The sequence below is a fragment of the Mixophyes fleayi genome, chromosome 5, assembly GCF_038048845.1.
Source record: "Mixophyes fleayi isolate aMixFle1 chromosome 5, aMixFle1.hap1, whole genome shotgun sequence".
Taxonomy (NCBI): Eukaryota; Metazoa; Chordata; class Amphibia; order Anura; family Limnodynastidae; genus Mixophyes; species Mixophyes fleayi.
Genome location: NC_134406.1, coordinates 106,554,701 through 106,577,016, shown reverse-complemented (window position 1 = coordinate 106,577,016; position 22,316 = coordinate 106,554,701). Strand labels below are relative to the sequence as shown.

General features: G+C 40.8%; 1 protein-coding gene across 1 annotated transcript in view; it reads left to right on the top strand.

Moving 5' to 3' along the window:
• The window catches only part of LOC142159465 (ATP-binding cassette sub-family A member 13-like), a 253,807-nt gene that overhangs the window by 194,619 nt on the left and 36,872 nt on the right, over positions 1-22,316 (top strand). The gene's annotated exons all lie outside the window — the stretch shown is intronic.

The following is a 22,316-nucleotide window of genomic DNA, read 5'->3' as shown; positions in this document are numbered from 1 at the left end:
CTTTGCTAATAACTATTCCCTGACACTTTTGCCTGATTCCCCAGCGGACATCCAGTCTGGTATCCAGCTCACAAGATTCAAGATTTTCAGCTTAACCTGGACTTCCACTCTCTCTCTCTCCTGCAGATCATCTCACCTGCATGGTATTCCTCTCACAATCTTCTCAGCGGGCAATCCAGTACTTGTGTTCTCCGTCTTTTCATTTGCTACAGCTCAGTTTTACCTGTATGTTTCATGTTTAAACAAAACACCTTGTTTCACTAACACAACTCTCCATGGTTCTGTTACTGGAAACCCTAACAGAAATGTGAATGGACTTTTTGCTGAAGTTAGAAACGTGTGTGAGGGTATACGATTGTTAAAGCATACACAAAGCATAGAAGGATTGTTAGGAACCCCTCCAGCCGGCACAACACAACCCGGAATCTACTCTGCCAGTCAGGTGTTCACTGGAGCCCCTGATGGTGGGGACAGACTGGGCCGCAGACTGACAGAGGGTCGTGAAGTGCGTACCAGCTGGGGAGAACCCAGGCAAGAGGAGTAAGGTCAACGCAGAGGTCAAGGGCCGGCAGCAGACAACAGTATCGATGAACAAGCTGAGGTCAGGGGTCACAGGCAAATAGCAGAACGGGTAAACAGGCCAAAGATCAGGGTCACAGGAAACACGAGCAAGGTCCAAATCAAAGCCAAGGGTCATACACAGGGAGTCAAATAGAGATATCAGGATACAGGACAGGAACTAGCAGGTTAGCAGACTGGAACACAGGAGCTATAACCGGCAATGAGGCAGCAGACCTCATTGCCTTAAATACCAGTGGCCACCAATCAGAGCCTAGCTCTGAATTAGACACAGCCCCCAGCATAATTAATAGGCTGCATTAATTAGCCCACAGGCTAGAACATATGGTGAGCGCTGCGCCCGGCTTCCTCTCATTGCCGGGACGCAGCGCTGAAGCGTCTTCTCGTTGCCCCGGCAACGGGCAGGTCAGAGCCGGAAGTGACGTCCTGGTCGCCATAGCGACGGCCGGGACGCAGGTGAGTGAGTCGCGGCGGCTGGGCACCGCCGCGGCTCGTAACAAGGATATAATTAATTTTGGATGGAAACTGGGAAGTGCAATTAGTCTATGTAGCTCACCTGGAAACAGTCTAACAAATGGAGTACAGGGCAAGAATAGCTGCTAACTTTCTTCTGTAGCAGAACTGGAGGAAATAAAAAGATAGGTAGATTGCTATAATTCACCTAGTGGTTGATATTTAACTGAATGCCCTTTTCAAGCGTTATCTTATGTAATGAATAAAGACACTTGTTTGGTGAAGAGAGGTCACTAAATTTTATTGAAAAGAAATGAAGGTGGTGGCAAATAAAAATTAAAAAAATTACAACCTGCCATTCCAACACCAAAATTAGGGCAACCACATACTCGGAAATTCAATGCAGCAGAGCCCCACATTCCCTTCTTTGTCTCAGTAGCAGGGACCTGCCCAGAAAGGTGGTGCCCCATAAGTCCACAAGGAGGAATGTATTTCTAAGATGAACCTTCCTTTTAAAAGAGAGTGCCCTATCACCACACAAATGTGACATTTATGGCTGCTGATTAGCATGCTTTCCACCACCAAGACACTTCTAAAAGAATACCAGAGATTAAACAACGTAAGATAAACATCAAATTAAGGGATGACTACCAAAAATTCCAGTGGCAAGAGAGTGAAACCAGCCTATGCCTAGCCTTACAAAATCTCCCCAGCTCAGGCCATCCCCCAACACCTTACTGAGTGACCAACAATAACAAACAGACACAGTAATATTAACTCTTGCAGGGCTCAACTTTTCCTGTTATATGCCCTCAGCCAATTCCTGCCCTCTATTAGCCTTGCACTGTGGTGCTGTAAATTGCTAAAAGGTCCAAGTTCTGAAAAGGGTGGTTTAAATTGGCCATATATCTTTAAATACTGTATATGGAACTAAAAGCATGTTTATGCACCCTACACACCACCAACTGCAGTGCTCCCCATACAAGTTGCTCATAACAACTTGGCACACATATCAATTAAGCTATATTAAAATATGATGAAGTTATGTACTTATTACTGCACACTAGTAATATCTGTGTAAATGGCACATTCTGATGTCAGACTACATCGCTTATAAACTAAAGATGCTTCACTTAACTTTTTAATGCAAATCACTATTTAAAATCCTTCCCCTGAACTCCATTCATGGCCAGATCAGCTCCAGAGTCTAAAAATGCATCCTGTTTGCTGTGGCCCTAATAAAAGCAGTGATGTCACATTGGTCTTACACAGAGCATGTGAACCAAAAACAGAAAGAAATGGCCTGGGTGCACAGTACTCTTGCTTATTTTAAAGTTGGAGACAGAGAGGTATATAAAACTTAACTTTTATTTATTACAAACAAAAAAGCGAAATAAATCCGACTATCCTCATTTAAAAACAATTGTGTGTGTTTAAAATCCACTGATAGAGTGATTCTGCCTCTTATTTTATAAGGGATCGATCATAGGTAGTATCATAAAGGAATTGCTAATATAATATGGTATGATAGTGCTGTATGAAAGATTGTCTATCTGTACACTATTATAAATAGATCCCGGTATAATAACCACTTAGATTGCAGCAGATTGCAGATACGTATAGATGGGTATAGGCAAATTCTGCTATAGAGAAACCTTCTATTATAATACAACAATGTGTCTTGCTATCTACCTATCTATTACTTCTTCTCACTTTGGGTCTAATGGAGCGGTATGCAGCAATATTCCTGAACGTGTCTTGCTAACTACCTAACTAATGCTCCTTCTAACTTGGGGTATATTGGAGCAGTTAAGAACAGAAATTTCCTGCAATATACAGAGGCAAGCACTGGATCAGCAGAACGCCGACGTATGTTTCGCTATGTGTGCTTAATCGTGGCAGCCGAGGGACTGATTTGGAGGGTTTAAATGCCCTTAGGGTGGAGCTATCCTATCTGACGTCAACAGTTTTTCTCCAATCATATAAGCTTTAATATGATTGATGGCTGTATAGGCCATAAGTGGAGGGGAGAGGTTAGGTGACACCCATTATGTTCTTATTGGTTCTGTTGGACGTTGTTATGGTAACTGTCATCAGCTCACTCGCGGTGATGAATGAAGTTTGTTATGGACTATGTCCACATGATCATATTCGGTATCAAAGTAAGGCTCTAATAATAAACATCATTGTAAATAAGGGGATCCTTACCAATGTTAAGAGCTTCCTATGGAGCTATGTAGTATAAAGCAACTATGATGTCTCGTCTCTAATAAATGATTGTATTGAGATCGCCAAGTCTGCCATAAGTAATAAATGTAACTGTTAATAAAGGAGGAGATTCTTCACAGTATTTCAGACTGCCTATAAATTAGTGCAATAGGTGATAGTTCACCTTCCAGGTTTTTCTCTAACTGTATGTATTTTCATATAATTAATGGCTATATGAGCCCTGAGTATAAGTGTTGGGTAACGCCCATTATAATCTTATTGGTTCTGTTTTGCGTTGTTATAGTAAATTATCATCAACTCACTCGCAGTGATATGTAAAGGTTTTTATGAAATATATCCGTATAATCTTATTCAATATTCAGAGTGAAGTTCAAAAAGTAAGAATCACTATCATAGATGAAAAGATCTTATCCAGTGTTAAGAACTCCCTGTGGAACTCTACAATATAAAGCAGCTATACTGTCTCGTCTCTGCTGAGCAGTTGTATTAGGATCGCCGGGCCTGCCGTCAGCGGAAGAGGTACCTGTTAATGAAAATTATAATAACTGTCATCCACTCTCTCACGGTGGTATGTAAACAGTTTTTTATGAAATATGTCCGCAAATCTTCTTCGATAATCAGAGTAAGGCTCCAGAGATAAGGGTCACTATTATAAATAAAGAGGTTCTTTCAGATGTTAAAAAAACCCTTTATGGAACTGTACGATATAAAACAGCTATGATGTCTCATCTTTGATGGACAATTATATTATGATCGCCAGATCTACCATCAGCGGTAAAGGTAAGTATCAATGAAAGGAAAAGGTTTTTTGAACCTGCCTATAGATCAATACCATAGATAGTAGTTCACCTTTGATTAGGAATTAAAATGCCTTTCAGATTAAATGATTTCCTCGATAATATATTTTATTTATAGGGACAACAACTTAACATGCATAGCATGTATATATTGGTTACAATAAAATTCATCATGAATTCGTTCTCTTTTACCAGCAATTAAAGTCTTACAATTTCTTCAAATTATCATTCATTGTATTCGTGTATAAATTGATGTTCTATGTGGATCTTATTCAGTTTATGTGTTATATTTCTTGTGCCAGTAAAGTTGGCCTGGATTATTTGCAAAAAGTGAGCATGTTTTATCTACTGTGAAAATAACTCCTCAGTGTTATAATGTGAATAATGTAAATAGGGCCATTAATATCAAATGACATGAGTCTAGATTCAGACAATATTCTGAATATTTGAAACCTCATTAAATCGGTGTTTAAAGTGAAAAAATAAATAAAGTGATGTTAAGTGAAAAAAGAAGAAGAAAGGATGCTTAACAAACAGCATCAATAAGTGAATCGCTGATGTATAAGTGAGAATATATAATAATCATAGTGAATAGACTGTATAATGTCCATTTAGTTGTAAACTATTCATATATATATGGATGTGAAGGACAATTGTATGTCCATTTGAGACATGTATATTAATCAAGTGTCTCTTCGCTTGATTGCTATTGGTAATGACTCATAATGATTTATAAAAAGACAGTATAGTTAATGTTGTCATTCAAACCCTCTGGAATGGCTGTGCCCATTAGGAATATCATTTTTGCTTCTTGTTGTAATAATGATTGCTTAAGGTCACCTCATCTAATTCCAAGATTAATTTTTGACATACCAAAAGCTGTCAGATGTTTAGGATCACTCTTATGTACTTTTAAAAAATGTCGCGCTACATTGGTTAGGATTTTCATTTTCTTGGCATCCTGTACGGCATTGCGTATATTGCCAATGTGTTCCAATAGTCGAACTTTCAATGGTCTGGTTGTCATCCCAATGTAGCTCAGTTCACAAGGGCAAGATAGATCGCAATTGATGTAATTTCTAATACTATGAGACTTTCCATATTTGTCCACAAATTTGTTTGTTGTTATTGTATTTTTGCATGCCTTACATTTTCCACAGGGAAAAAAAACAGTCACGTTTGTGTTGGTTAAGGATTCTTGGGTTTTTTTCTTTTGAAAATGACTATGAACTAATACATCGCGCAGGTTTTTGGATCGTCTCCAACAGGTTGATATTTTATCTCCTATTATTCCATGGAGATCTGGATCCAATTTCAAAACATAACTTACATTTTTGAGGAATGGATTGAATGGGCTTCCATTGACTGTTGAAAGTGCTGATAAATCTGACTGTTTCATTAGTTGATATTTGTCGTTGTTGTGGAAAAATTAGAGATTCTCTGGGTACTCCTCTAATTTATTTGGAGGCTTTTTTAATGAGATTATGGCTATATCCTCGTCTCAGGAGTCTATTTCCTAACTCAGTAGCTCTTATGTCGTACAGTTCTGAATTTCCACAATTTCTTCTTGTTCGGAGAAATTCTCCTTTAGGGATATTTCGAATGGTTGAGGGGAAGTGGGAACTGGAGGCATGTAGAACGCTATTTGTTGCCGTTGTCTTTCTATACATATCAGTGGATAATTCCTTTTGATCTGTTATGAAGAAAGTGAGGTCTAAAAAAGTAACTCTCACATCATCAATTTCACTGGTGAGTTTCAAATTTAATTGATTCTTGTTGAGGTGATTAATAAATGCAACTAGCAGTTCTATATCTGCCTCCCATATCAAGAATATGTCATCTATGAATTTTATCCATAAGATGACATGTTGGGTGTAGATTTAGTTATCGTGAGTAAATACTTTCTCACTTTCCCACCAACCCATATACAAGTTAGCATATGTGGGAACACATGTTGTTCCCATAGCTGTGCCCCTCACCTGCAGGAAGAATTTTTCGTCGAATGTGAAGAAGTTTTTAGTTAGGACGAATTCCAGTAACTGTACTATAAAATCATTATGTTTTGTTTTGATTTTCATTCCCAAGAAATGTTTAACAGCTGATAGACCTTTAGTATGTTCTATGCTAGTATATAACACCTCAACGTCACAGGTGCAGAGCCAAGTATTGTCTTGTACTGTGATGTTTTGTATTTTACTCAATACATCCATAGTATCCCGTACATATGACGGTAGAGAGAGAACGAATTCCCTAAGATGGAAATCCACATATGTACTGGCTTTTTCTGTGAGGTTATCTAGGCCCGAAACTATCGGTCTACCTGGAGGTTTTTTTGGATTTTTGTGGATTTTAGGAAGTATATATAAGGTAGCAACCTTAGGATTTTCTGTCCAAAGATAATCATAATCCGTTTTATTAATAATACCTTCATCATATGCTGATTTGATGAGGTTTTGATATGATGTCAGGATAGACTTGGTGGGATTATGTGATAGTTTGGTGTAACAGTGAATGTCATTCAGTTGTCAATATACTTCTAATTTATAGTCCTTGGATGGCCAAAGGACTATATTCCCTCCCTTATCAGAGGGTTTTATTATAACATCCTCCCATTTACTAATCTCATCAATAGCTATCCATTCATCCCTGGTGATATTGTGACTGTTTTTTGAGTTGGTCATAAGTCTATCCAAATCTTTGGACACCAGGTTTATATAGATAGATACTTTCGGGACAGATTTATGGATTAGGGCTGAACACTGATTTCTTTTTTAATCCTAAATTGCATTCCTTACTTAAATCAGACATTGCTGATTCCTGTTGTAATTCTTCAAGAATCTCTATCATTTGTTCATCTTCTGTAACCAAAACAACAGATTGTGTTGATTTTTCTAAATTATTAATAACACCTCCATTGGTTTGTTTTTGTTTGAAAAATTTCTTTAATAACAGTTTCCGGCCAAATAAATGTAGATCTTTTTCAATAATTTTTCGAGAAGGCTGCACGTTAGATCAGCTAGATCAGCTCTGTGTCTTTCCTCCCACAGAATTATCTGTCCACAATTATAAAACATCTAAAAACTTGTGAAGACAGTGGGAAATTATTGTGGGGGTACAAAGGAGTGTCATCATCACTCCAAAGACAAGGCCATACCATCTATCCCTGGCTTATCTGCATGAACTGACCTACTGTGTACCGACCCGGCTTGTCAGTTGGCCCTTCTCCTGCTGAATCCCTGGTTTATCTGCATCAACTGATCTACTGTGTACCGACCCGGCTTGTCAATTAACCCTTCTCCTGCTGAGTCCCTGGCTTACCTGTATCAACTGATCTACTGTGTACCGACCCGGCTTGTCAATTAACCCTTCTCCTGCTGAATCCCTGGCTTATCTGCACCAACTGATCTATTGTGTACCGACCCGGCTTGTCAGTTAACCCTTCTCCTGCTGAATCCCTGGCTTATCTACATCAACTGATCTACTGTGTACCGACCCGGCTTGTCAATTAACCCTTCTCCTGCTGAGTCCCTGGCTTATCTGCACCAACTGATCTACTGTGTACCGACCCGGCTTGTCAATTAACCCTTCTCCTGCTGAATCCCTGGCTTATCTGCAGCAACTGATCAACTGTGTACCGACCCGGCTTGTCAGTTAACCCTTCTCCTGCTGAATCCCTGGCTTTACTGCATCAACTGCATATAAAACATTATTTTATATGCCATTATTTTGTTTTTCCTGATTGTACATTTACAAGTTTCTACTTTTTACCTGTTATTATTCTACTATTTATATGCCTTTATCTTGTTTTTCCTGATTTTATATTTACCAGCAACTAGTTTTACCTGTTATTATTCTTGCCTATTTCCGTTGTCCTTATTACCTCTCCTTCTATTATTCTTTGCCTTCCACGCCCTAATTGGTTATTGTCCTCCATCTTGCTATTGTCTCCCTGCTTATTCTTACCTGTTATCCGCTGTCCTTATTATCTTACTGTTCTGCTATCATTCTTACCTGTCTTCATTGTCCTTATTATCTCACTGTACTGTTGTTCCATGCCCTCCACGCCCTAATTCGTTATTATCTTCCACCTTTTCATTGTCTTCCTGCCTTTGTTCTTACCTGTTTTTCACTGTCCCCACTATCTCACTGTTCTGTTACTCTCTCTCCCTACTATGCCTCCCCGCTCTTACTCCATACCCATACTCTCCCCCCGCCCTACCTCTCCCGTTCCTCCCCGCCATCCCCCGCGCGCTGCTCATCTTGCTAACCTCATCCCCATTTCCCCCCTCTCCTCTCCCCATTTCTTCTGTGCCCTCTGGAATGCCAGATCCGTCCGCAACAAGCTGACTGCTATCCACGACCTCTTTCTATCCAACTCCTTTAACCTTCTTGCCGTTACTGAAACCTGGCTCTCCGATTCTGATACTACTTCCCCCGCTGCCCTCTCCTATGGTGGCCTCTCCTTCACCCACTCCGCCAGGCCTGGTGCCCGCCCTGGCGGTGGAGTTGGCCTCCTCCTCTCCTCCACCTGTACTTTTCGTGTCATTCCCCCTGAACCCTCCCTCTCCTTCTCCTCTTTTGAAGCTCACTCCATCCGCCTCTTCTACCCCATCCATCTCCGCGTCACTGTCATCTACCGCCCCCCTGGCCCCACCTCCCTCTTCCTTGACAACTTTGCTAGCTGGCTTCCTCACTACCTCTCCTCCGATCTCCCCTCGATCATTCTCGGTGACTTTAATATCCCCATCGACAACCCCACCTACCCTGCTTCCAGCAAACTGCTCACCCTCTCTTCCTCCCTTGGTCTCACCCAATGGACCTCCTCCTCTACCCACTGCCTTGGTCACTCCCTTGATCTTGTCTTCTCCTACCTATGTAATCTCTCCGACTTCTCCATCTCTCCCTTTCCTCTATCCGACCACCATCTCCTCTCCTTCTCTCTCTCCTCTTCTCCTGCTCCCCTCCCCCTGCCCAAACCTACTCTGTCCATACGCAACCTCGATGCTCTTGACCCTGCCTCTCTGTCCTCCTCTCTCGATACCCTCCTTTCTCCCCTTTCCTCCCAGGCCTGCCCCAACCAGGCGGTCTCCCTCTACAATCAAACCCTCACCTCCGCTCTGGACGCGGTTGCCCCTGCCCACTCCGTCCACCCCCGCTGCTCCAAACCCCAACCCTGGCACTCCAAATTTACCCGCTTCCTCCAAAAATGCTCCCGTTCTGCCGAACGTCACTGGAGAAAATCCCGCTCCCTGGCTGACTTCCTCCACTTTAAATTCATCCTTTCATCCTACAGCTCTGCCCTCTCACTCGCTAAACAATCTTTCTTTAAATCCCTCATCTCTTCCCAGTCCTCTAACCCCCGCCGCCTCTTTGCCACCTTTAGCACTCTCCTGGCCCCCTCCCCTCCCCCCACCCCCTCCTCCCTGACTGCCTCTGATTTCGCCTCCTTCTTCTCCTCTAAAATCGAGGCCATCCGACTTGAAATCTCCTCCTCCACTCTCTCTTCCACCCCTCCCACTCTTCTGTCCTCCCCCCCCAACCACCTTCCCCTCCACTCCTTCCGTCCCACCACCGGCGAGGAAGTCCACTCTCTCATTTTATCATCCCCCCCCACTACCTGCCCCCTGGATCCCATCCCCTCCCACCTTCTTCGCTCCCTTTCCCCCACCACCTGCTCCCACCTCGCTCACCTCTTTAATCTCTCCCTCTCCACTGGCATCTTCCCCTCCTCCTTCAAACATGCTCTTGTATCCCCCATTCTTAAGAAACCTAATCTCGACTCCACTTCTCTCTCGAACTATCGCCCCATATCTCTTCTCCCATTTGCCTCCAAAATTCTTGAGAGGCTCGTCTGCAGCCGTCTCACCTCCTACCTTTCTGAATACTCCCTCCTTGATCCTCTCCAGTCTGGTTTCCGCCCCCTCCACTCCACTGAAACTGCCCTGGCTAAAGTCACCAATGACCTCCTCTCTGCAAAAGCCAGGGGCCACTTCTCCCTTCTCATCCTCCTTGACCTCTCTGCAGCCTTTGACACCGTTGACCACCCCCTCCTCCTTCACACCCTCCAGTCTTTCGGCCTCTCCGGCCCAGTCCTGTCCTGGTTCACCTCTTACCTTACTCACCGTTCCTTCTCTGTCACCACCTCTGGGTCTCTCTCCCCCCCATCCACCCTTCCAGTCGGGGTCCCTCAGGGCTCTGTTCTGGGACCCTTACTCTTCTCTCTATACACCTCCTCCCTGGGTGAACTCATCAGCTCCTTCGGCTTCAGCTACCACCTTTACGCTGACGACACTCAACTATACCTCTCCTCTCCTGATCTCTCTCCCTCCCTCCTCTCTAGGGTGTCCGCCTGCCTCTCTGCCATCTCCTCCTGGATGTCCTCTCGATTCCTCAAACTTAACCTTGCCAAAACTGAGCTCATAGTTTTTCCTCCCTCTCATACCCCATCCCCTTCTGACCTCTCCATCACTGTCGACAACACCTCTATCTCCCCTGTCCCCCAACTTCGCTGCCTTGGTGTCATCCTCGACTCCTCTCTCTCCTTTGGCCCCCACATCCTCTCTCTTGCTAAATCCTGCCGCTTCCAGCTGCGCAACATCGCTCGCATCCGGCCCTTCCTCTCCCAAGATGCCACCAAAAGCCTTATCCACTCTCTGATCATCTCACGCCTGGACTACTGCAACCTCCTCCTCACTGGCCTCCCCCACTCTCATCTCGATCCCCTTCGATCCGTCCTTAGCGCTGCAGCTAGGCTTATTTTCCTCTCTCGCCGCTCCTCTTTTGTCTCCCCCCTCTACCTAGCCCTTCACTGGCTCCCATTCCCCTTCAGAATCCTCTTTAAGCTCCTCACACTCACCTACAAGGCCCTCGCCAACTCCACTGCACCCTACATCTCCACCCTCCTCTCTATTCATGCTCCATCCCGCCCTCTCCGTTCTGCCTCTGACCGTCGCCTCTCTTCCCCCCTTATAACCTCCTCCCACGCGCGTATCCAAGACTTCGCCCGCGCTGCCCCCCTCCACTGGAACAAGCTCCCTCCCTCCATCAGAACTTCCCCTAATCTATCCAGCTTCAAACGGGCCCTAAAAACCCACCTTTTTCTTAAAGCCTTTCTGTCTCCCACTTAACTTCCTACCTTATCTTCTGCCTCTGTCCCCCTACTCTCCCTCTCTCCCCTGCGTCTCTCTGTCTGTCCACCCCTCCCCTTAGATTGTTCGCTCCTCTGAGCAGGGCCATCTCTCCTCCTGTTTCCACCACTTCTAACTCTGCTCTCCAGCTACTTAGCCCTCCTCCTCAAAGGTCCTCCACCCCACATCCACTTTCGCTCCCTCCTCCCCCCTGGGGGTCTCCCTGTCTTCCACGCCCCCCTTCTTGGGCCCCGTCATTTTCGGATCCTCCCTCCCCCTTCCCCGCCCTCTCTAGCTGTGCATTGAGCGTACTGAGTTGCTGTGTTTACTGTACTGTGCTGTCTCCCATTGTATTGTGATTTTGTTTGTCTCTGTACGGCGCTGCGGATGCCTTGTAGCGCCTTATAAATAAATATTAATAATAATAATAATAAAATAATGAAGCAATTCATGTTTATTGAGGGAGAAAAGGTCAAACCTCTTTAGAGAACATGCATCTGAGTTGGTGTGAGTGTTAAGGTAGATAAATTAATGATTTTAAGTTAATCTTCTTGTGTCTCTAATAGCGACGTTTCCTGTATTGATCTTGAGGAGCTATATCCCAATCTCTTATTCCTCTTTTTCTGATATTTCTGTACCCCCCTTCTCGTTTTTTTGGGTCTTTTTCTAATTCCTGTTTTCTTCTCTTTCCACCTAAAAAATTCCTTCTAGAGGAGATGAAGCCTGTACGTCTATTGGTACTATCAAATATCTCACTGTCTGATGTTTCAGCCTCCGATGTGACATAGCCCTGTTGGGCCATTGATGTTTTAGTATTCTGTCTCCAGTTATTCCATTTAAAAATATTGTTATGTGCGAAATCGCTTTTATCTCTCACAAATTTCTTCCTTTTCTTATCTTTAATGATTTGTTCTATTTCCTTTATTTCACCTTTATACTTTTCATAAGTTTTTTGAAATTTTTCAAATTTTTCAAACTCTTTGAGTTTTTCACCCAGTCTGCCAATCTCTACTGTATATTGATCTAATTTGATTTGATCATGTTTGATCAAAATTTTTATCAGATTTTCTGAGCAGTTAAGAAGAGTCTGTTCCCATTCTTCTCTCAGCATCTCATTGGCTAATTCATAGAAGAAATTGTAAGACTTTAATTGCTGGTAAAAGAGAACGAATTCATGATGAATTTTATTGTAACCAATATATACATGCTATGCATGTTAAGTTGTTGTCCCTATAAATAAAATATATTATCGAGGAAATCATTTAATCTGAAAGGCATTTTAATTCCTAATCAAAGGTGAACTACTATCTATGGTATTGATCTATAGGCAGGTTCAAAAAACCTTTTCCTTTCATTGATACTTACCTTTACCGCTGATGGTAGATCTGGCGATCATAATATAATTGTCCATCAAAGATGAGACATCATAGCTGTTTTATATCGTACAGTTCCATAAAGGGTTTTTTTAACATCTGAAAGAACCTCTTTATTTATAATAGTGACCCTTATCTCTGGAGCCTTACTCTGATTATCGAAGAAGATTTGCGGACATATTTCATAAAAAACTGTTTACATACCACCGTGAGAGAGTGGATGACAGTTATTATAATTTTCATTAACAGGTACCTCTTCCGCTGACGGCAGGCCCGGCGATCCTAATACAACTGCTCAGCAGAGACGAGACAGTATAGCTGCTTTATATTGTAGAGTTCCACAGGGAGTTCTTAACATTGGATAAGATCTTTTCATCTATGATAGTGATTCTTACTTTTTGAACTTCACTCTGAATATTGAATTAGATTATACGGATATATTTCATAAAAACCTTTACATATCACCGCGAGTGAGTTGATGATAATTTACTATAACAACGCACAACAGAACCAATAAGATTATAATGGGCGTTACCCAACACTTATACTCAGGGCTCATATAGCCATTAATTATATGAAAATACATACAGTTAGAGAAAAACCTGGAAGGTGAACTACCACCTATTGTACTGATTTATAGGCAGTCTGAAATACTGTGAAGAATCTCCTCCTTTATTAACAGTTACCTTTATTACTTATGGCAGACTTGGCGATCTCAATACAATCATTTATTAGAGACGAGACATCATAGTTGCTTTATACTACATAGCTCCATAGGAAGCTCTTAACATTGGTAAGGATCCCCTTATTTACAATGATGTTTATTATTAGAGCCTTACTTTGATACCGAATATGATCATGTGGACATAGTCCATAACAAACTTCATTCATCACCGCGAGTGAGCTGATGACAGTTACCATAACAACGTCCAACAGAACCAATAAGATCATAATGGGTGTCACCTAACCTCTCCCCTCCACTTATGGCCTAAACAGCCATCAATCATATTAAAGCTTATATGATTGGAGAAAAACTGTTGACGTCAGATAGGATAGCTCCACCCTAAGGGTATTTAAACCCTCCAAATCAGTCCCTCGGCTGCCACGATTAAGCACACATAGCGAAACGCGCGTCGGCGTTCTGCTGATCTAGTGCTTGCCTCTCTATATTGCAGGAAATTTCTGTTCTTAACTGCTCCAATATACCCCAAGTTAGAAGGAGCATTAGTTAGGTAGTTAGCAAGACACGTTCAGGAATATTGCTGCATACCGCTCCGTTAGACCCAAAGTGAGAAGGAGCAATAGATAGGTAGATAGCAAGACACGTTGTTGTATTATAATAGAAGGTTTCTCTATAGCAGAATTTGCCTATACCCATCTATACGTATCTGCAATCTGCTGCAATCTAAGTGGTTATTATACCGGGATCTATTTATAATAGTGTACAGATAGACAATCTTTCATACAGCACTATCATACCATATTATATTAGCAATTCCTTTATGATACTACCTATGAGTGATCCCTTATAAAATAAGAGGCAGAATCACTCTATCAGTGGATTTTAAACACACACAATTGTTTTTAAATGAGGATAGTCGGATTTATTTCGGTTTTTTGTTTGTAATAAATAAAAGTTAAGTTTTATATACCTCTCTATTCCAACTTTAAAATAAGCAAGAGTACTGTGGACACAGGCCATTTCTTTCTGTTTCTGGTTCACATTATCTATCAATGGCTGGTGCACCCTCTATACCTATAGGAAATAAATATCATCTTTCAAAGTAATAAAAGAGGATTTACTCTTGTTCATTGGTGCGACATAACCTTCGTTTATTTCTTACACAGAGCAGCAAGAAGTGTGGTGGGAGGGACTTCAGCGTATTAATGTCTGTCTGTGTCCCTAACAAATGATTTAAACAGTTAATCATAAAGCCTGCCACTTGCTTAGACTCCTCATTTCACTTTGCTTTGAAGAAACCATAAGAAAGTGTTAGAAATGATATTGGAAAAAAAGAGAACATTTAAGTTGTTAAAGTAGAAGAGAGAACAGGGCTTCTTTTAGACATAATGGTGCCTGTGAGGAAATTAAATTGGGGTTCCATATACATTAAAGGCTGGACTGTTTGCTCAGTGCCATAACAATAAAAATACCACTGTAAATCCATTACTGAAACGTATCTTCTTTGAAAAATATTCATGTGTTTACTTGAAAATAAGCATCTGAGCTTTAAAATTTTGTGTGATGTTTTATTACATCGAGATTAATATGATTAGTGGAAAGTTTCCTAGATGTAATAAAGGACAATGCTCAACAAGTACATTGCCATCAGCCATCGGTTTCATTAATGACCAGCAAGAGGCCCTGTAGCAATAATGCCTAGTCATAGAAGCAGTAATATTAGTTTAATGCTGGCAATGTGTTCAGTATCAGTAATGACCAGTTAGAGATGAGGCACATATCTTTGTCTAAAAGTAACATGCTTGCACTGCTCAATATAAAACATTGGGTTCACCACTATATACAGTGGTCAAAGTGGAAATTTAGAAGTGGTATGGAAAATGTAGGTGAATGAAATAGTTTTACAATTAAGGCAGTAGAAGAAGTCGACGTATGGCATACCACCATATACCAACCCACTTCGATCACTAACTATATGCTTATGTTGCTCCATGAAGGGCTCTTGACTTTAAAACATAAGTGGGAAAATTATATTGGTCAGATCATTGATGAGGAATGGGAATCTATGTTGGGATGTGATAAATAAGTGACTTCCTGTGTTAGAATCCAACAAATACAATTGTATATTCTGCAAAGGGTATATCTTAGTCCTCTTAGACAATATAAGATGTGTAATAGTAGCAAAATATAGGAACCTGGTGGGTATTTTCTGACACTGGCTGTGCGAGTGTCCTGGTGTTTTGTCTATCTGTAGAAGAATGTATCTACAGAACGGAAGTAGGTGTTCCACAGATCTCATCCACAATATGTTTATTTGGCTTGTGACTAGAAACCTTCTGGGAAAACCTGTTTCCCAATTTGTGCTACACTTGTTTGCGCTGGTCAAGGTCAGCATAACCAGGTCACAGATGCCAGAAGACTTTTAATTTTTTCATAAATTAGTGGCCTTGGTTTGTCGAAGTCAGCAAATTGGATAAAGTCATTTCAATTAAAGTCTAGCAAACTTGGTTGTCTTTGTCTGAAAAGATGCGTACGGTACGCATCGGTGTGAAAAGGCGTACACATCCACTACACGTGGCAGCAACAGTAATTGGTCTTTTACCATACATTCGCACAAACACGCATACTTATAAAATAGTACACATTAATGGTAGTTGCAACACATAGTCAGTTATGTCGAAATATAGTAGTATTTATATGTTATATCAGAGTTACATGCATATTAGTGAAATACACGGAACGGGTTGAAGGAATAACATCATGAGTGGTATCATAATGAACCTTGTTACATATCCTACTGTTTGGTTCACTCTGCGAGGGAATCGCAGAGTGCATACACAACTTATGAATGATAGGGAATTATGAACTACTTAAGACTAAGGAATCTTGGCGGGAAGAGCAGAGCATACCCCCTGCAGAGATGACCCCCTCCTTTGGATTCCTTAGGATGAACCAGCCAATGATTGACAACCACTTGGACATTCCTGAGACCTGGACCAATAGATGCAAGCTATACCATCTTCATTGTATTACTGTATTTGATTGTGTATATAAGCAGCAGCTTGTGATCCAGAGTGCAGACATCTTGTCCCCAGACTTCAGGATTGAATGACTGCACTGGATCCAGAGCGCCTGCAATAAGTAACGGCTGTATTTACTATTACTTCGCTTGAGCATATTTATTCTACTATTTGCGAATAAATCTTTGGGCTTTGGAAACACAACTCGAGGTTCGACAATCGTTATTGGTTAACGACAATACGCACATAACAGGTTAATCACACTATAAGGCATGAACTTGTTTGTACTAGTAGTAATTCAATCCACAAATACAATAAAATCTATTTAAGATGGACCATAACTATTCAATGTGAGGGATCAGTTGCCCCTGTACTCCTTTAATGGCCAAAGAAGAATTGGATTGATTGCTTTCTTGAGTGACAGTTATTTGATTCTGCTTTTGCTCTCCTGTACTCTTATATGTATACGTTAAATAAGTACTCTGGGCCTGATGCATGTCCGAACGTAAAATACATATTTAAAAAGAGCACAGAACTTGTTCGTAAATCTGGCCATATTCAAATCCAAGCATATATTCAAGATACATTTTGATTTGAATCTGGGTAGAAGTATGCTTTGCCTATACAGTACTTGCCGTACATAGACACACAGAACAGACTGCAGAATATGCACATGCATATGTATAATAAATATATATAATAAAAGATCACATCAGAATGCATACAAATTTTATTTGATCATAAAATAAAATAATAACTTTCAACAGTATAATCATTTATATTAATATTAATTTTCAAATATAATATATTTTTTTACTTTAACTACATAAAGATTATTTCAATTAGCACTGTATATACAATGCGTTTTAAAAGTATATCTTAGTTTCTGTGATAGCTAGTGGCACACATGCATGTAAGCCAGCATGTGCACCTGCCCTGCAGTTGATAAAAAGGTACGTACAGGACTTCAATCAGCTGCATCTGTGTCGGAATGCCCTTACTGTTCATGGCCTATGGTAGTCCGCCACCCCCCCCATTAGCCTCTCAAGTCTCTCAAGTTGTAGGCAGTCCTAAGTGTATTTAGTGTTCAGGCATGCAATTACGTTCATTGGTGTAGTGTCTGTCTCTGGGTATGTGCAGAGCTATTTAACGCAGGATACGCTATGCAAATGGATGTACGTTTGAGCTCGAATCAGTCCCTCTGTGTGATTCTAATTTACCAATGTCGTCTTTTGTACATCATGAAACTTTTCACAAAAATTGTATTGAACCTATGTTTCACAAAGTTTTTATGATAAATATAGATCTCTATTTCAATCTTAAACCATCTTTCATACTATAAATAAGTGGATGTTGATCATCTAGTCCTTGTCTGCTGTAAATAGTACTGCTTGACTGATATGCATTGGAATATGTACTCTATATGTTTACATATAATGAAACTGTATTATTGTATCTCAGGGTAGAGTGTACCAACATGCAAAAACAAGATTTGATTTTTCGTGTCAAAATTAGTTAATTGATATTAAGGGATGAAAAGGGCACATTTATAAGGGCTTCTTCTATACTTTCAATAATACACATTGAAGTTAAATTGAGCAATGTTTTAGGAGGAAAAAAAAGTTAAAGGAATAAAGGGGATGGTCCAAAATGCTAATAGGTTGAACTTTGAAGTTACCGTCTCTTCCACCTCCACCATGTGTATTTTCAGGTTTAACACCCTACCTGGAGATTGTTGCAAGGACTATGAATTGAATGTGCACCTTTAAAGGTACAAGGTGAAAGACTAGGCACACTTGCGCACATAATGAAGAATGTTTGGTCTGAATTATTGGTTATTAAAAAATTAGGGTTGAGAAAGTCATATTGTAGTGTATATATACCATAGTGTGGTGAACACAATGTGCCATACACATTGGGGATGCCCAATTGACATCCCCACTAGCAATATTGATATGTATTAGTTGATTGTTTCATATATATTTTAAATGTTGCAATTTACCATTCTTAAATGTCACCAGGTGGGTTTGTTAGGTACCACTAAATTACCTAATATTTACCCTAAAGGTGCTACCATTACTAGAGGTCATATAGGATCTCTGCTGACAGGTGGCACCCCGAGAAGTTGGGGGAACTGCTGACAGAGGCTTTGTGGTACTACCTGCCCTAACAGTTGGCCATGTTGTGCCGGAAATGATGGTCGGTCCAGAACACAAAATTATCTTCAAGAACTATATAGGGTTGTATTGTGCGCAACCAACTATCTCAGTTTTTATTTCCTCACTCCATCCTCTACTCTCCGCAATCAGCCTTCTGCTCACAACATTGAAACTGCACTTACACAAGTGATCAATTATCTATTTACAACAAAGTCTAAGGGATATATTTACTAAATTGCGGGTTTCAAAAAGTGGAGATGTTGTCTATAGCAACCAGTCACATTCTAGTTATCATTTGTTTAGTAAATTCTACAAAATTACAGCTAGAATATGATTGGTTGCTATAGGCAACATCTCCACTTTTTCAAACCTGCAGTTTTGTAAATATGCTGCCAAGGGTCAATTCTCCAAACTCCTGGACCTCCTTGTCTCTCTTGACCTTGTTAAGGCTGCTTCTGGGCTGGCCAGACAGCTGGCAAGGTAAAATAACTGATATTTACCCAGTATCTTAACACATAAGGCATGAAGACCACAAAATGGGTGTAATTTAAACTAAGAAAAGCTGGATGTTAAAATACCGTATTTACACCTATATGCCAAACTGTATGCATCTTAGATCTGTGCAGGTTGGTATTAGTAGCATATACGCCCAGTATTTACCAGGCACACATCAGACACGTCCCACACTGTTCCACCTCTCCATGAGCAGGCTTGAATAATGACTGGTTTCTGCCAATTAAAATGTTTAAATGGCAAAGGTGGAAATATCTATCCTTTCTAGTGGAATTACTGTATTCCAAAAAATTTCAACTTCGGCTTGCAGAGTGACTAGTGCCTAAGAAATCAATATAAACTGTGATTCACTTCTAATCACATAAATGGAAACATGCTATGGACCAATGACCTCAGAATAAACTTTGCTATTAATTATGGCAAACAATATGTATTGACTAAGCAAATATATAGTTTATTTTGCATTTTTAAAGTTCACTAAACTAACCTGAATCACTATTCTTGCTAGAGCAATTCATATTCTGACTAAACTCACAATGAAGACTCCATTTGTATGTTTTGTAGTGGTAACTCATTGTTATTTGCAAAGTGCTGAGTATGAGAATTTAATAATGCCTTCCTGCGGAATCCTACATTGTATTTGCTTTTTAATGCTTATCATTAATATTAGACTATCTATACACTTAGGACCTGAATCATTAAGGAGAGCAAGACAAAAAAAGGAGTAAATTTGATCCTGGACAAAACATGTTACAGTGCGAGGGATACAAATAAGTTTATTATTTTGCACATAAAGAAACTACTGGCTGCTTTTCATGTAGCACACAAATACTTGATAGCTTTAGTTTTACACAGAAATTTAAAGTTGATCTAGAACATGCCCTACCCAAATATAAATCTGTCCCCACATTTTAAATTTATCTCCCTCTCCAATGCAACATGGTTTTGACAATGTGCAAAGTTACTATTTAGTTTGCTTTGTTCTCCTTGATGACTAAGGCCCTTAGTGGCCATTTTATTAAATATACCTTTTTAGTAGTAGGTAGGAACCCATTTGTCATCAGAACAGCCTGGATTCTTTGTGACATGGATTCAACAAGCTGATGGAAATATGTACTTATGATTTAAATGGTTAATACAACTTAATAGCCTGCAGTGGAGAAATAGTCTGTTCAACTGAGGGCTTACAAAGAAAGAGATGAGACATTCTTTGTGTTTTACTGTACCAAGTGTGATACAGTATGGCAAACACTGCACTGCTGAATCAAATGTGCTGTTTATTTGTGAAGTGTCAGGATAGCGTAAACAGCAGTTTCTCCACACAATATCTTCCGCAGCCCTAAGTCTGGCTAAACTGTGCTTTCCTCACTACTAGCTGGCTACTAACTGGCATCGGTAGCCCTGCCCACAAATCCAAATAGGTTTTTATCCTCCACCCTAGCACTACAAACAAATCACAACACAACAGCAAATCAATTACACCCATGTGGAACACCTGTGTGTTTGTGTATGTGTTAAAAGAGGAGCCCAGTGAAAATGTAACCCTGTCTGCAGCCTACACCTGCAGACTAGCTAGGGTTTTACCTACTTCCCTATAGGAGAGGTGTGGTAAATAAGCCTTTTGGCCACATACCCCTCCCCTTAGCGTTGCCAACCTTAGTGAAGCTGCGTAAAAGCGCATCTCAGCGAGAAAGGTAGTCTGCATTTTGTACAGATTCCCTGGCCTATGCCAGGGAAGGTGAATGGCCAGGTATGAGTTACCTGGACATTCACCTCTTTGTTCCTGTGCATCCAATTAAGTGGTGCATGGTCGGTGACTAAAGTGAATACTCAGTAGGTAGTAAATGAGAGTCTCAGGGGCCCATTTGATCGCCAAGCACTCCTGTTTCTTCTACCTAGGCAAAAGTTTGCGACTTAAATAAAGGATGGGTTTCTCTGTCCCATCAAACCTCTGCAAGAGAACAGAACCCTAACCAAGTCCAGAGGCATCCGTTTGGAGATACAATCTTCTGCTGAAATCCGGTGCTTGGAGTATCGGAACTGAACAAAGAGCCACTCGAAGATCTGGCCAGGCAACTTGTCTGGCCAAGCTCGGTAAGAGGAGCAGCCCCAGTGGAAAAATTAGCCATAAACCGGCCATAGTACCCAACTAGACTCAGAAAGGTTCTCAGCTGGGTCTTCCTCACAGGCTTGGGCCAATCTCTGACAGCCATTACTTTGTCAACATGGGGTTTGACCTGACCTTGTCCAACAACATACCTCAAGTATTTGGCCTCACGCATGGCCAATGCACACTAATCAGGATTGGCGGTTAGACCCACCTCCCTGAGTGAGGTTAATACTGCCTCCACATTGGGTAGATGTCCAAGCACGGTAATATGTCAGCACATCAATTGCAAGGAAACCTACGAAGCACCTGAGAGCCACTGTCCACAGAGTATTCCAAAACTCCAATAGAATATAGTAAAAATAGAGAAGCTTTCAGCGCTCAATCAGTGTTGTATCAATGGTATAAATGATGTGCAAACAAGGCATTAAGATGATAAAATGTTCCTTAAAAAATCCAAATGTTTGTAATAAAAATAAATTCCAATACTCTATCTCTTCTTCCCAATTGATACAATGTATACAATGTAGACCTGTGTATATAGTCCAATATGGTGAGTCAAACATGTTTGATGAAAGGGCAAACTGGTGTAGGATGATGTGGATCATACATGATATATATATATATATATATATATATATATATATATATATATATATATATAGAAGTGTGTAGTCAGCTCAATGCGTTTCCTTCTTTCGGCAGTTGCCAGACTATCTTAATCCAGATAATTGACTTCAACTTAGATGTAAGTGTCTATGTTTGTCATCTCAATAAAGTTTTTACTTTTTTTAATACACCTTGTGTTCAATCCACATGCTCCACAACCTGATTGAGAAAAAGGGAAATAGAGAGCTTATAGCCTGGGGACAAATAGCGGAGGAAAGGTTCTTGCATCGGGAGACCACACATGTAGATACCCCGAGCTAGGACTCCAACGGTGGCTGCTGGAGATTGCGGAAATAACAACATTGCAAAACCACTCCACAGAGAAGGACGTGAGTTTGGGAACTATATATCATCCGGAGGTGTGCCTATGTGCATGTTAGTCGGCGGCCGCATCTAAAGATGTGAACACTGCCAGATTACCGATACATTCTTCAGGATCCATAGCATCAGTGTTCATGTGAGTACTTCATCATGCTACACCAGTTTGTTAAGCCCTTTCATCTTACATGTTTGACTCATCATATTGGACTATATACATTGGGAGTTCCATTAATTGACACAGGTCTACACTGTATACATTGTATCAATTAGGAAGAAGAGATATAGTA